The sequence below is a fragment of the Nycticebus coucang genome, chromosome 5 (genome assembly GCF_027406575.1).
Source record: "Nycticebus coucang isolate mNycCou1 chromosome 5, mNycCou1.pri, whole genome shotgun sequence".
NCBI lineage: Eukaryota > Metazoa > Chordata > Mammalia > Primates > Lorisidae > Nycticebus > Nycticebus coucang.
Window position 1 is genome coordinate 24,336,802 of NC_069784.1, and position 16,058 is coordinate 24,352,859.

Genomic DNA, 16,058 nt, shown 5'->3' on the forward strand with positions numbered 1-16,058 from the left:
CCCGCCTGTGCTCTATGAAGGAAGCACTTGGCTATAGATCATTGGCTGTGGCTTAAAGAAGCCAGGAGTCCACTGGTTTGTCCTCTCTAGCCTGCCCCAACAGGACTAATCTGGTGTACCCAATAGGGGCTTAGAGGGGGGACAGATGTTATTCATCTCCCTCCGTAACCTCTACCTGGTGGGACTGATACGTACAGAATTCAGGTTGGTCCTTGGACCAAGCTGACAGGAGGTCCTGGGGATGTTGTTGGCCTCCTGGCAGCTCAGAGGTGATTGTCTGTGAGCCCTTGGCAGGAGAGGGGGGATGCATGTCCATGTCTCTGTCCTGTGGGCACTTAACCACAAAAAGGGATGAGAATGAGGAAAAACTTCAGCCATGATGGTGATCCCCTATGTAAGCTCTGAAGAGAAAAGACAAAAACATAAGAAAGAAAAAAATCCAAGGTTAGAGTGGGAGGGACCCAAAAAGCCAAATTTTTAGCCCTGATGTATGCAAATTTAAAAATTGACTCAGGGTTTCTAGATAGAATACTGTTCCAGAAGATGAGAAAATGTTGTTCCATTCACACTTAATTTTTTTGTATTTTTCAAATCTGTGCATCAAATTATTTCCTTCCTCCTTTATGGTCTCAGAGTTGGGTCTGTGCTCTCTATGGCTGAGTTCTGCCACACAAAAGATGCTTGACCACCAAGAGTATCTTACAAGCCTCTGGATGCTGCCTGTCCAGATTGCTTGGGGCCTTTTTGCAGCTCACTGCCTGGATTTGGCTGGTTTCCTTGGTGCCAGAGGAGGTGTTTCTTCTTTTTTTCAGGGATCTCTACCAACTTCACTAGGTGAGAGTTTATCAAACTTTATGCTGATGTCATAATAGAGAGCTGTAGCAAGTCCTCTGTCAAGTCCTGAGCTTTTGGAAGTGGGTTGGCATCAGGGTTCAACTTTTGCTCACAGAGGCTCCAGAACTGCTAGAATTTCTGAAACATCAGTAATGATCACTGCCCATAACATTAAGGATTTTTCCTAAGACTCCTTTGGAGATATTGTTCTTTTTGTTCTCATTGTCCATATAGTAACACTAGCCTTCCGACAGCTTCCTTTCTGCCTAAAGTAGCTTTAAGAACCAGTAACCACCTCTGAGATAGGCTAGGCAGTTAAAGAGGTCTCAAACTGGATACAGGTGGGGGCAGCAAGGATCCTCCTAGAGCAGGTTAGCTATTGTCTCCTCAGGAGAGGTGGGGTGCTTGCCAGGGACCAGTATCCAGGCTCATGGAGTTGGGCTATGAGGTACAGTCCAGGAGGCTACTCTTGGGTGATTTATAACTCAAATTATTAGTATCCTGGATATCCAAGTCTGTGTCCCATTCTGAGGACACGTTGTGAAAGGGGTTATTGCTTTGTCAATTTTCCTCTACCTGAACATCAATGGACTGGAATTTTTTTTTTTTTTTTTTTGAGACAGAGTCTCACTATGTCACCCTTGGTAGAGTGCTGTGGTGTCACAGCTCACAGCAACCTCAAACTCTTGGGTTTTAGTGATTCTCTTGCCTCAGCCTCCCAAGTAGCTGGGACTACAGGAGCCTGTCACAATGCCCACATAATGCTATTTTCTGTTGCAGTTGTCATTGTTGGTTAGCTGGCCCAGGCCGGGTTAGAACCCACCAACTTCGGTGTATGTAGCTGGTGCTGTAACCACTGTGCCACAGGCACTAAGCCTGGACTGGAATTTTTTTTTTTTTTTTTGAGACAGAGTTTCACTTTGTTGCCCTCGATGGAGTTCTGTGGCATCTCAGCTTACAGCAACCTCAAATTCCTGGGTTCAAGCAATTCTCTTGCCTCCCAAGTAGCTGGGACTACAGGCACACACCACAAAATCTGGCTAGTTTCTCTATCTTTAGTAGGGATGGGGTCTTACTCTGGCTTAGGCTGGTCTCAAACTCCTGAGCTCAAGCAATCCACCTCCCTTGGCCTCCCAAAGTGTAGGATTACAGGTGTGAGCTACTATACCTAGCCAATGGACTAGAATTTGATATGTGGACTTGGCTCTTTGGGAACTGGCTGAAAACAGTGAGCTTGTGTTCCTATCCATGATAGTTTTCTTTGGCAATGGCTTTAAGGTGAGACCCAGAGCTGGGCAGCATCCCTTGTTTGTTCTTCAAAGCTACATGCTTTGGGAAGGGAGACTAGGACAACTTTGGGGCTAGGGCAACTTTGCCACACATCTTGCTGTGTAGACAGGTACTGCTGTCCAAATTAACTGATGTCCAGTTGGCTCCTTACCTTGCCTTATAGACCTGGCTCTGGGTAGGGAGGTGCTGTGTGTGGGCTTACTTCTGCTCTGAACCATGTATGAGATGATTAGCTTTGACATGGTGCTGGAAGGACTGGTGATGTGATGATTCCTCCTACTGGACTGAGACTGGTTTTATACCCTTCATAAGTTTTATACTAATCATAATTATAATGATAAATCTATACAAAATAAATATTTTTCAACATTTAAGCTTTGTGACCAAAGGAAAGAAATATTTTTTTACTCAGGAAAGAAATATTTTTAATAATGTCATGTTATAGACCTATTTTTGTTGCAGAGAAGTATGGTAGGGTAATCAATGAAAGATTCAAGCATATGATATATTTGGAAATGTACTATGGGAGAAATGGAATGCGAATATGAGTTTGAAGAGAAAAAGGAAGAGGCCAGGTGCAGTGGCTCGTGCCTGTAATCCTAGCACTCTAGGAGGCCAAGGCAGGTGGATTGCTTGAGCTTGCGAGTTCAAGACCAGCCTGAGCAAGAGTGAGACTCTGTCTCTACTAAAAATAGAAAAAGTAAGTAGGTAAGCCTCCCAGCTACTTGGGAGGCTTAGGCAAGAGGATCTCGTGAGCCAAAGAGTTTGAGGTTGCTGTGAGCTATGACACCATAGCACTATACCCACAATGACAGAGTGAGACTCTGTCTTAAGTAAATAAATAAATAAATACAGAAAAAACTAGCTGTGCATAATGGCACACGCCTATAGTCTCAGCTACATAGGAGGCTGAGGCAAGAGAATTGCTTAAGTCCAAGAGTTTGAGGTTGCTGTGAGCTATGCCACCGTGGCACTCTATCCAAGGCAACAGAGTAAGACTCTGTCTCAAAAAAAAAAAAGAGAGAGAGAGAGAAAGGAATAGTATAAAATTACTTTCTTTTGGCTCAGTGCCCATAGCTCAGTGGCCTGTGCACCAGCCACATACACCAAGGCTGGCATGTTGGAACTGGGCCTGGGACTGCTAAACAACAATGACAACTAAAACAAAAAATAGCCAGGCATTGTGGTGGGCGCCTGTAGTCCCAGCTACTTGTGAGGCAGAGGCAAGAGAATTGCTTAAGCCCAAGAGTTTGAGGTTGCTGTGAGCTGTGATAGCACAGCACTCTCCTGAGGGTGACAAAGTGAGACTCTGTCCAAAAAAAAAAAATATTACTTTCTGTTACAGAAGACTTAATTCATATTTTTTTTAGTGGATGATGGTTATAGTATTTAAGGGACTGTTAGCTACTAAATCAGATAAACCATCAAATCCTAAAGTCTTAAATATGTCAACAGAAAAGAACCCAAGCTCTGTAAAATAATTTATAAAGTTTTATTCTTTGCTGAATAGATGCAACCAAGACCTGGAGAATCATGCCCAAAAATCTTGAGTAAATAGTCTCACCATGGTTGAGTTATAGTTTGCTTTTATACATTTTAGGGAATTACATATAAAGTCATAAATCAGTACATGGAAAGCATACATTGGTTTGACTTGAAAAGGCAGGGCATCTAGAAGTGTGGAATTATAGGTTGTAGGTGGGTTTAAAGACACTTTGCTTTGTAATTGGTGAAATAAACAAAGCTTTAAGGGCTTGGAATATTTTAAAGTAAGGAAATCTGCTAATTATGTAACAGAGAAAATGGCCTGGAATAAAAAGGGTAAAAATATTTTCCATCTCTTCAAAACCCTTTACCCTTTTTGAAAACCAATCCCTACATCCCTGCCCTAGGCCAGTGTTTGGGAGGAGAAGGGGAGTGTCCTTTGTCTTTTGTGTTGCAGGAGATGGGATGAATCCCTGTGGAGGTCACAAGATTGTCTTGGCCAAAGATGGGGTGAGTCTGGGAGGAGTCACAAGGTTATCTTAGCTGAAGAGGGGGTAAATCAAAATTTTTAATAGCTCTGTACTTTTGCTCAGAAAGAGGATATTGGTACTTTGAGATGGGAGTCTGCCAACCTCCTCATTTCCTGGCAAATTAATAAACTCCTCTTTCTTTCTTTTTGGACCATATGTCCTCATTCTTCTTATGTGGCCTTGGAGACAAGTGCTGAACTTCAGTAACTATTAGACAGAAGCCACCAGACATATACCATGACTCAAGTGATCTATTAAGTAAATTGATGACCTGCAGGTGTGATCACTCAAGTGATCTATTAAGTAAATCGAGGACCTATGTTTTACATGGACATAGGCCTATTAATTATTTTTCTTTTTTAAAGACAGGGTCTTGCTCTTGCTCAGGTTGGTCTCCAGCTCCTGAGCTCAGGTGGTCCACCTGCCTCAGCCTCCCAGAGTGCTGGGATTACAGATGTGAGCCACCATGCCCGGCCCTCTTAATTATTTTGTATGATTTTGTACTTTATTGTTGCAAAGAATAACTCCAAAAGGGACAGGGCATAACTACTCATATGTGGCCTCCCTTCTGCTCATGGTCATCAATTTAGATTTAAGGCTTTTTTTTTTAGGAGTGGTTCCCTTGGCTAAGAGACAGTCTATACTATCATTTGAGGGGATTAAGATTTTATTTTAGTTCACAAATAGAAATTTCTTATTATGTAAAAATCTAATAGTGAGCTATTGTAATGGAAGTTGGAGGGCAGTTGTTGGAGGAAGAAGGTGTTTGCTCAGTGTGATCAATCAACATCTAGCTAAATGAGAAGAGAGAGGGCAGCACACAGATCCTGCCCTGATTGTTTTTCTGGGCCTGATGAGGAAGTTGCATAAATCACTTCCAATCACATTCTGTGTCCAGAATTTATTCTACTTGGCCACACCTGACTCCAAGGCATGCTTGTGCCATGAACATGAGGGTATAGGTTTGGTAAACAGCTATCCAGTCTGTGAGCAATGAAGGATCTAAAATTGCTAAAATATTTAGATAATTTTTTGTACGATTAAAACAGCAAAGTCATAGGTATTTTTAAATGTCAGTATTTATTTATTGATTTTTGGTTCCCAAGTTTTATTCAAGAACTCATGTAAAATATTCTGGATAAAGGAATTTTAATCAGGCTGGGCACAGTGGCTAGGGCCTATAATCCTAGCACTCTGCGAAGCCAAGGCAGGAGGATTCCTTGAGCTCAGGGAAAGTGAGACCCTATCACTATAAAAAAACAGAAAATTTAGCGGGCGCCTGTAGTCTCAGCTGCTCAGGAGGCTTAGGTAGAAGATCACTTGAACTCTCCTTTGGTAGTTTGAGGTTGCTGTGACCCACTGCACTCTAGCCTGGGGCAACAGAGTGAGGCTCTCTCTCTATCTCTCTCTCTCTAAAAAAAAAAAAAGAATTTTAGTACTCATTTTCTTCCTCTTCTTTGTCCTGGTCAATTTGGAAGTAAGGTAACTCTCTTTGCTGTTAGCAACTACGTGACCAATCAGGTAGATTATTCTTCCAAGATTTTTTTGTGAGATATTTTAAATGCCTTTTAGAAAAAGGCACCTCAGGCCAGGTGCAGTGGCTTAAGCCTATGATCCCAGCACTATGGGAGGCTGAGACAGGTGGATTGCTTGAGCTCAGGAGGTGGAGACCAGCCTGAGGAAAGTGAGACCCATCTGTACTAAAAGTAGAAAAACTAGCTGGGTGTGTGGCAGTGCCTATAGTCCAAGCTGCTCGGGAGGCTGAGGCAGGAGGACCACTTGAACCCAGGAGTTTGGGGTTGCTGTGAGTTAGGATGCCAGGACACTCTACCCAGGACATGGAGTGAGATTGTCTCAAAAAAAAAAAAAAAAAAAAGCCACCTCAGAAGTGATAGTGATCTTCCTTCCAATGGTCACAACTCCCCCCCTGAGATTTCTCTTCACTTTGATTCTATCTTGCAAAAAGTGCTCAAAATTAGTGGCATCCATGATTCCATCTTCTACAGGGTGGGTGCAATCAACAGTGACCTTCAGAACCTGCCATCTTCTTTCGCCTCCCTGGCCACAAGCTTTTTCATGGGTGCCATGGGAGGCAGACAGGGAGGTCAGGGAACTGTGCAGACCTAAACGTCAGTACTTAGAATGCAAAGGGAGATGAGTCCTTTGTGAGGGAGGTCAACTGAGAAGATGCCGAGATTTGGATTTGAAGCATCTGCAGTTGGTGCAGGCAGCGAGGGAATGGTAATTTAAAAGATCACCAGCTTATTGTTCTTTTCGATGTTACATTAGCGATTTTGTAAGTTTGTGGAGTTGTTTTTCTTTTAGAGTTATGGAATTTTTTTGCCCAGTCTAATGGTTCAACCTTAAAATCATCAGACCTGTATTCAAGAGTACATGTTAGGGAATTTGGACTTTGAGATAGTAGTGATCCATTTTCCTCCGTTACCAGCAAAGTAATCAATTTCTCTTTCCTTTTCCTCAGCCACATGTCCTCATGGAGCTTCATGGACAAGCACTTAGTTTTCAGTACCAGATTTTGGTGTCGCTGAGTGGGCCGCAGCTTCCTGGTGGAATAGCACCTATGGAAGAGGCAGAGAATGGCCCCGGGACAAGCCGGGAGGAGACCTAGTCAAGGATGCATAGAGCATCTCCCAAAAGGTGCAAAGCAACCCTCAGAAGATCAAGAACGACCCAAAGGTTCGGTGCCCGTAGCACAGTGGTTACGGTGCCAGCCGCATACACCAAGGCTGGCAGGTTTGAACCTGGCCTAGGCTGGCAGGTTTGAACCCGGCCTAGACCAGCTAAACAACAATGACAACTGCGACAAAAAATAGCTTGGCATTGTGGCAGGTGCCTATAGTCCCAGCTACTTGGAGGCTGAGGCAAGAGAATCACGTAAGCCCAAAAGTTTGAGGTTGCTGTGAGCTGTGATGCCACGGCACTCTACTCAGGGTGACATAGTGAGACTCTGTCTCAAAAAAAAAAAAGAATGACCCCAAAGACAGCTCAAAATAAGGTAAGTTTCACTAGATGCAAATAGGGTACAGTATACATTTCCACCCAGCCATATTCTCTAGGGTCTCAGATTCTCAACTGACGACCTGCATACAAAATCCTGACAACTGTGTGCCCCACAGATGAAAGACTGAAAGAGACAAGACAGGAAATCAAAAGCTGTCTATGGAAGAGAAAAGGATCAATAATAACAAATGGGTACCCCCAAAAGTCAAGAGTTACACAAATACCAAACCAATTTTTTTTATTTATTTATTTTTTAGAGACAGAGTCTCACTCTATCACCCTCGGTAGAGTGCCATGCCATCACACAGCTCACAGCAACCTCCAACTCCTGAGCTTAAGTGATTCTCTTGCCTCAGCCTCCCCAGTAGCTGGGACCACAGGTACCCGTCACAACACCTGGCTATTTTTTTTTTTTTTATTGCAGTTTGGCTGGGGCTGGGTTTGAACCTGCCACCCTCGGTATATGGGGTCAGCGCCCTACTCACTGAGCCACAGGTGCCGCCCCAAACCAATTTTTTAAAATAGTGTCTCTGTCTCTCTTTCTCTCTCAATTTCCCTCCTGATTTAAAGGACTTACATCTCCAGGGACTGTTTCCCTGACCAGAAATTGAATTTGGGCCATGGCAGTGAAAACATGGAATCCCAGCACTAACCAATAATCTATAAACTGGAGTGTCTCCTTTGTAAAGCTTTCAAGGGATCCCAAGCAGGCAGTTTGAGAGTATAAGGATTTTTACATTGTTTTAAAAGTTTGATTTCTGCTTTCTCTTTTATTTTTCTGAGAGAATTTCTTTCTTTTTCTTTTCTTTTTTTTGGAGATGGAGTCTCACTTGGTCACCCTCAGTAGAGTACCATGTCGTCTTAGCTCACAACAACCTCAAACTCTTGGGCTTAAGTGATCCTCTTGCCTCAGCCTCCCAAGTAGCTGGGACTACAGGTGCCCACCACAACGCCTGCTATTTTTTAGAGATGGGGTCTTGCTCTGGCTCAGGCTGGTCTTGAACTCGTGAGCTCAGGCAATCCACCCACCTCAGCCTCCCAAGTGCTGGGATTACAGGTGTGAGCCACTGTGTGTTGCCTTTCTTTCTTTTTCTTTCCTTTTTTTAAGACAGAGTCTCTGTTGCCCTGTGTAGAGTGCTGTGGCATCATCATAACTTACAGCAACCTCAAACTCTTGGGCTCAAGTGATCCTCTTGCCTCAGCCTCCCAAGTAGCTGGGAGTATAGTCGTCTGCCACAGAGCCCAGCTATTTTTAGAGATAGGGACTCGCTCTTGCTCAGTCTGGTGTTGAACTCCTGAAGCTCAAGCAATCTACCCTCCTCGGTCTCCCACAATGCTAGGATTACAGGCATGAGCCACAGTGCCTGACTCAAGAGAATTACTAAGGCGAGCAATAACACTAATACCATCTACGTGTCTTTTTTAAGTTTGATCCTTCCATAAATACAAATAAGACAATTGTTTAGAATGTGAGAGCTGGGCGGTGTCTGTGGCTTAAGGAGTAGTGTGCCGGCTCCATATACCAGAGGTGGTGGGTTCAAACCCAGCCCCAGCCAAAGCTGCAAACAAACAAACAAACAAAAAAGAACATGAGAGCTCTAAATATTTTTCAAATATAGGAGTCTTTCTAATTCAAAAGATTTTTGTTTTTTGTTTTTTGGTCACTGACAATGAATTTCCAGCTGTGTATTTATTTTATTAGCAGCTCAACACAATAAGCCTCTTCATGGAAAGACCAGGTGGTAATTTTCCAGCTTTAAAATAAATATTTACCACAGAAGCATCTTCCCAGAGAAGTCACAGAAGAGGCAGTTGCTGTGATCTCCAAAAATTCATTCACAGAAATGGGTTAAGATTGCAAAAGATGAGCGGCACCTTTGGCCCATGTGCCGAGGGTGGCGGGTTTGAACCCAGCCCTGACCAAACTGCAACCAAAAAATAGCTGGGCATTGTGGCGGGTGCCTATAGTCCCAGCTACTCAGGAGGCTGAGGCAGGAGAATCGCCTAAGCCCAGGAGTTGGAGGTTGCTGTGAGCTACGTGATGCTATAGCACTCTACTGAGGGCGATAAGGTGAGACTCTGTCTCTACAAAAAAAAAAAAAAAAAAAAACAGAGAAAGGATTGCAAAAGATGGTGATAAGGACGGTGTTTGTGTGTATGGTATCTCCGGTATCCCAGAAATTTGTCACAGACCAATGGAATCAGTGACACTACATTGGGTCTCCTGGGATTAGACTTTCCCAGGACTAAACAGATAGCACAAGTTGAGACAACAAAAGCCTCCGTGGATGAAACCGTCCGAGAGAAACCCTCTGAGAGATCTGCACACTTGCAACAAAGAGTGTGCTGCTTTATAGCTTATGTGTCTCAGGGCGATCGGTGCTTTCAGACTGGCCCCTGGACATGACCTGAAAATCATGCCCTCCCACCGAAGATGACAGAGAGCAAGAGAGAGAGCTCCCACTTAGTCAGACTCTCAAGGACATAAAACAAGAGCTCTTCATGATAAACGGTGCAGAAAAAAGGAGACAAATAAAGGCTTTCCAGAAGGAAAGGGATCTGCCCACATGCACGTTCATACTAATAGTACCCCAGAGTTGCTACACCTAAGACTCGTCATACAAATGCTTTCTCCTATTAGTCAAAATTTTGGAGAGCAAAAAGACAGAAGTAGAGATCTTTACCATCTGCTGGATTGGATGCCACAGAGATTGGAGGCCTGACTGGTAAGAAATGCTTGCCCTTGGCTGGGTATGGTGGCTCATGCCTGTAATCCCAGAACTCTAGGAGGCTAAGGCAGGTGGATTGCTTGAGCGCAGGAGCTTGAGACCAACCTGAGCAACAGCGAGACCCCATCTCTAAAATGGCTGGGCGTTGTGGCGGGTGCCTACCCCCAGCAACTTGGGAGACTGAAGTAAGAGGATCACTTGAGCCCAAGAGTTTGAGGTTGCTGTGAGCTATGATGCCATAGCACTCTGCCCAGGGCAGCAGAGTGAGACTCTGTCTCAAATAAATAAATAAATAAATAAAAAAGAAATGTTTGCCCTTTTGCTGGCTTGTCAAGGCTCTGGGCTTACTTGACTGTGTCTTCCAGAACAGCAGAATGGCTTTGTTATACTAGTCACAGCACCAACATGATAGAGGTGAAAGGAAAACTTCCCCTTTACCCTCTGAGGGCTCACTGAAAATCAACTAACAAAGGCAGATTACTAGGAGAAAAGTCATCCAAAATTTATTAATGCACACATAGGTACAGGTAGGGGAGTCATACGAAGTATGAGTTCAAAGAGGGGCCAGATGACTGATGCTTGAATACTCTCTTCCTCGGAGAGAGATATGGACCCAGGAGGAGGCAGACTTTACAGGAAAAGGGCACAGCTGTGCAGGAACAGTGGCTGTCTCAGTGTGCAGATAAAATCTCCCAGGGTATCTCTTGGAGCCGCCCTCAGAAGAAAGGATGGAAAGTCTGTCTGGGCACAAGGATGACCCCCATTGTCATCTCTTAAACAGTGGTTCATCTTCTCTGGTTATTTGAGGAGATCTTTAGGGGAGGGGATTTAAGACAATTTCATTTCTTTTTTTTTTTTGAGACAGAGTCTGAAGCTGTCACCCTTGGTAGAGAGCCATAGCATCACAGCTCACAGCAACCTCAAACTCTTGGGCTTAAGCTATTCTCTTGCTTCAGCTTCCCACGTAGTTGGGACTACAGATGCCCACCACAATGCCCAGCTATTTTTGTTATTGTTGTTGTTGTTGTTGCAGTTGTCATTGTTGTTTTAGCTGGCCCGGGCCAGGTTCAAACTCTCCAGCCTCGGTATATGTGGCCAGCACCCTAACCACTGAGCTACAGGTGCCGCCAACGATTCCATTTCTTTTGGGAAGAAGTTTTCTTGTCATATAAATTCCAAAGGGAGTCCTTCCCTATGATTAAGGAGAGGAACAAGACCAGTCTCTGATTTCTGAACCCCAATAATATAATCTGATATAATGTGATGAGAAGGCCACTTCACCTCTGTGGTATTCTTTTTCTTTTTTTTTTGTAGAGACAGAGTCTCACTTTACCGCCCTCGGTAGAGTGCCATAACATCACACGGCTCACAGCAACCTTCAGCTCTTGGGCTTACGCGATTCTCTTGTCTCAGCCTCCCGAGTAGCTGGGACTACAGGTGTCCACCACAACGCCCGGCTATTTTTTGTTGCAGTTTGGCTGAGGCCAGGTTTGAACCCGCTACTCTCGGTATATGGGGCCAGCGCCCTACTCACTGAGCCACAGGCACCACCCACCTCTGTGGTATTCTTTCCAAAAATCTAATAACCTTGGTTTCATCATGAGAAAAACCTCAGACAAATTCTATAAAAATATCAGCCCAGTATTCCTCCAAATTGTCAAGGTTTTCAAGAACAAGAACAAGGAATATCTGAGAAACTGTCACAGAATATGGAGGACTAAGGGGATGGTGATGGCTAAATGTAATGTGGTATCTTGGATTGGATCTTGGACTAGAGAGGACATTAGTGGGAAAACTAGTGAAAGCTAAAGTATGTAGTTTAGTTAATAGTGATGTATTAATGCTGGTATATTAGTTTGGACAAATGTACCACAATGATGAAACATTAAGAGAAACCGAACCTAGATGATGGATATATGAGAACTATCTGTACTATTTTTGCACTTTTTCTGTAAACCTAAAATAATTCCAAAATAAAAGGTTTATTTTAAGAATAAGGAAGCTGAGGCTCGGCGCTCGTAGCACAGTGGTTATGGCGCCAGTCACATACACCGACGTTGGCAGGTTCAAGCCCAGCCTGGGCCAGCTAAAACAACAATGACAACTGCAACAAAGACTAGCTGGGTGTTGTGGCAGGTGCCTGTCATCCCAGCTACTTGGGAGGCTGAGGCAAGAAAATCACTTAAGCCCAAGAGTTTGAGGTTGCTGTGAGCTGTGACACCACAGCACTCAACCAAGGGTGACATAGTAGGACTCTATCTCCAAAAAAAAAAAAAAAGAAAATGAATGAGCAATCTGGGACTGGTGGTTCATACCTATAATCCTAGCACTCTGGGAGGCCGAGGTCAGTGGATTGCTTGAGCTCCAGGAGTTCAAGACCAGCCTGAGCAAAAGTGAGACCCTGTCCCTACAAAATAAAGAAAAATTAGTTGGGTGGTGTTGTAGCACCAGTGGTCCCAGCTACTTGGGAGGCTGAGGTAAGTGGATCATTTGAGTCCAAGAGTTTGAGGTTGTTGAAAGCTGGGACACCATGGCACTCTAGCCAGGGGCAACAAAGTGAGATTCTGTCTCAAAAACAAACAAACAAAAAATTAGCAAAGAATTGTATAGATTTACAAAATTATTTTAGTAAGTAAGGGAGTAAAGCGTTTTAAGATGAGAAAAGAAAAATAGCTCAGTAGTCTGAACTATGTGAAGCATGCAAATTTGTCAGGCCCAGAAAGACAAGTGTGTATGTGACTTCAGTCAGATGACCTCTCCCATCCCTGGGGCAGTGGTTTAAAGACATTTTGTTTTTGACTAACTAGCTGCCTTACCCATTATCTTCATGTTCCTGGAATTTATGATATAGAAAATAACGTATAGCCAATCAGTAACTTATGTAATTTTAATGTAAACTCTTGGTAAACAACTTATGAACTGCCTCTACTTTTCCTTTAAAAACCTACCTGTGGCTCATATCTGTAATCCCAGCACTTTGGGAGGCTGAGGCAGGAGGATCTCTTCAGCCCAGGAGTCAGAGACTGCATTAAGCTATGATAGTGCCACTGGATGCCAGCCTGGGTAACAGAGTGAAACTTCTTCATAAAAATAAAGATTAGGATTAAAAAATAAAATAAAAAATGAAATGTGGTAAATCTAAAAGTGGGTAGTGTACAAAACAACTGTTATGGACTTTTCAAGAAGTCAAAGTCATTTTTAAAAGGTGGTGGCTCTTCTGAAGATTTAAAGAGACTAAAAAGACATAACAAGTAAATGTTTGAATCTTCATTGGGGCCTAGGTTGAAAAGCATAGCACGAAAGACTTGAAAATACAATTAAGTATAGAGTTTATTCGAGCTTAAAGCTGGGCTATCTTGTGTCAATGGTTAGGTGAAAAGAAAAAACAAAAAAGAAAACAACAAAAAAGCTAGGAGTAGCCACCCAGAAAACATGGACTTCAAAGAAATAGTATGAGTACTCCAAAGTTAAAAATTAAGGTGCAATGGCTCATGTCTGTAATACTAGCACTCTGGGAGACTGAGGCAGATAGATTGCTTGAGCTAACTCGGGAGTTTGAGACCAGCCTGAGAAAGAGCACTGAGACCCTATCTCTACTAAAAATAGAAAAACTAGTTAGGTTAGTTGTGGCAGACGACTGTAGACTTAGCTGTTTGAGAGGCAAGAAGATTGCTCAAGCCCAAGAGTTTGAGGTTGCTATGAGCTATGATGCCACATCACTCTACCCAGGGTACAGAGTGAGACTCTGTCTAAAAAAATTAAAAAAATAAGATTTTGTGGGTGGCACCTGTGGCTCAGTGGGCGGGGTGTTGGTTCCATATACAGAGGGTAGCAGGTTCAAACCGGCCCCCGCCAAATTGCAACAAAAAAATAGCCGGGCGTTGTGGCGGGAGCCTGTAGTCCCAGCTACTCGGGAGGCTGAGGCAAGAGAATCGCCTAAGCCCAGGAGTTGGAGCTTGCTGTGACTTGTGTGACGCCATGGCACTCTACCAAGGGCAATAAAGTGAAACTCTGTCTCAAAAAAAAAAAAGTTTTTGTTTATATAGGTAGAAAACAAAGAAATTTAGTAGGATTATAACATTTTCTATATAAAGCTGGCTTATGAGATAAAGCAATTTAACTAGCTATAGTTTGTTTCTTTTCTTTTCATTTTAAAAGAGTGTAGTTAACATTACATCTTAGTCAATATAATAGTTATAATGTCTTTGTGTGAGAAAGGTCAGAGGGAAGCTGATCTTCCCTTCCCTGATGAGCAGTGAAAAGGGAACCCTTTACTTCCTTGGTACCCTTTAGTCATAGACAACATTTTACAAAACCACATAGATAAGGAAGGAGGCTACTCTATGATCAGAGAAACAAAGGTGATAGGTTCTCTGGTTACAGAAAGTTCCAATAGTTTAGATCATGAATTATTGATTTTCACAAAGATTCTCTGAGGATGCCTACTTAGAAAATAAGAATTAAATCCATATATATCCACACAACTTACTGGCTATATTAATATGACTTTACTATTCTTCTGTCTTCATTAATGTAATTTGTTATTCTAGTAAACACTTTTCCAAAAAGATAAAATTGAAAACAAATTTCTAGGGCTGGGAGCGGTGGTTCACGCTGTAATTCTAGCTCTCTGGGAGGCCGAGGCAGGTGGATTGCTTGAGCTCAGGAGTTCGAGACCAGTCTGATTAAGATTGAGGAGTGAGACCCTGTCTCTACAAAAAAAGGAAAACAAATTTCTATCGTTCATTATTGAAAAGTCCATTTATTTAAGTACTAAACTATTCCACTTCCTTTAGACAGAGTAAATATCCCTTTCTCAGGATAATAAATAGCATCAAATAACTTTTTACTTTTCAAGATTTTTTTCTCAGTGTCTACAAATTCTACCCTATTATGTCACGAACTTGTCCAATATGAATTAAGCCCCCAGTCCAGCATCAAAAGACCCGCCTTAAACCACATCTTCTCCAAACCTCATCAATATCCTCCCTTTGTACTCTGTCCTCCAAGATGCTATTAAAGCTTGGTCTGGCGGCTCCTGTGGCTGATGGGCAGTGCCTGTGGCTCAGTGGGTAGGGCGCTGGCCCCATATACTGAGGGTAGCAGGTTTGAACCTGGCCCCGGATAAACTGCAACAAAAAAGATAGCCAGGTGTTCTGGCAGGCACCTATAGTCCCAGCTACTTGGGAGGCTAAGACAAGAGAATCACCTAAGCCCAGGAATTGGAGGTTGCTGTGAGCTGTGATGCGATAGTACTCTACAGAGGGCAATAAAGTGAGACTCTGTCTCTTAAAAAAAAAAAAGAAAAGCTTGGTAATAGTACTTATCTTTCTTGCTGAAGTAAGCAATAACTCTGCTTTGCTTTCTCAATAGGTTATTTTGGTAGTCTTTTTGTGGGAGCCATCATTTGAAAAGATAAGCATTAGAGATATTTCTTGTTAGATACTAGGTAATATCATAAAATTATTATTAATTTTCTTTGGCCTAGTAATGACATTTGGGCTATACACATATATAAGAACATCCTTACTCTTAGAATGTGCCTCCTGAACTACTTAGGGGGTAAAGTCTCATGATGTCTGCAACTTACATGCACATAAATAATATACTAATGAGAAGTGGATGTGGTGTTTGTTTACTTTTCTGTGTTGTGAAATTTTTTCCAATAAAACGTTAATAAGTGAAATAAGGTATAACTTTCAAATTGAAAGCAATATAGACCTATGTAATTGTTTTCTGAAGATTAATAGCATCATAATTATATATTGACGTCACTAATTTCAGCATCTACGTGCCATTTGGGTGGTAGGAACTTTCACTGCACTTATTTAAATACCTAGATAACACGTGGCTGGAACATAGTAAATGCCCAATCTGTGTGTGTGGAAACAAACTAGAGATAAGAACCCAGAGTTTTCTAATTCTGGACTTGTCTCTGTTTAGCAATGTGACTTGGGGAAGTCATTTTTTTTAGACTCCAGTTTCCTTATTATAAGGGATTAGATAATATAGTCTCAATGTTCTCTTTAAAGATCTAAGCACAAGAATGTACACTTACTTAAAACCCGGCAAAGTTTTTCACTTGTATGAAATGTTAGAAATCTGAAAGCATTTATCCTAAAACGAAAGCAGGGTTTCATGGAAACTTGGAGCAATATAATGACTTATA

At 42.5% G+C, this 16,058-nt stretch overlaps 1 pseudogene; it reads right to left on the bottom strand.

The window, feature by feature from the left end:
* Positions 1–370: 370 nt before the first annotated feature.
* LOC128585434 (60S ribosomal protein L22-like) lies at positions 371–6,226 on the bottom strand (annotated as a pseudogene).
* Positions 6,227–16,058: the final 9,832 nt, after the last annotated feature.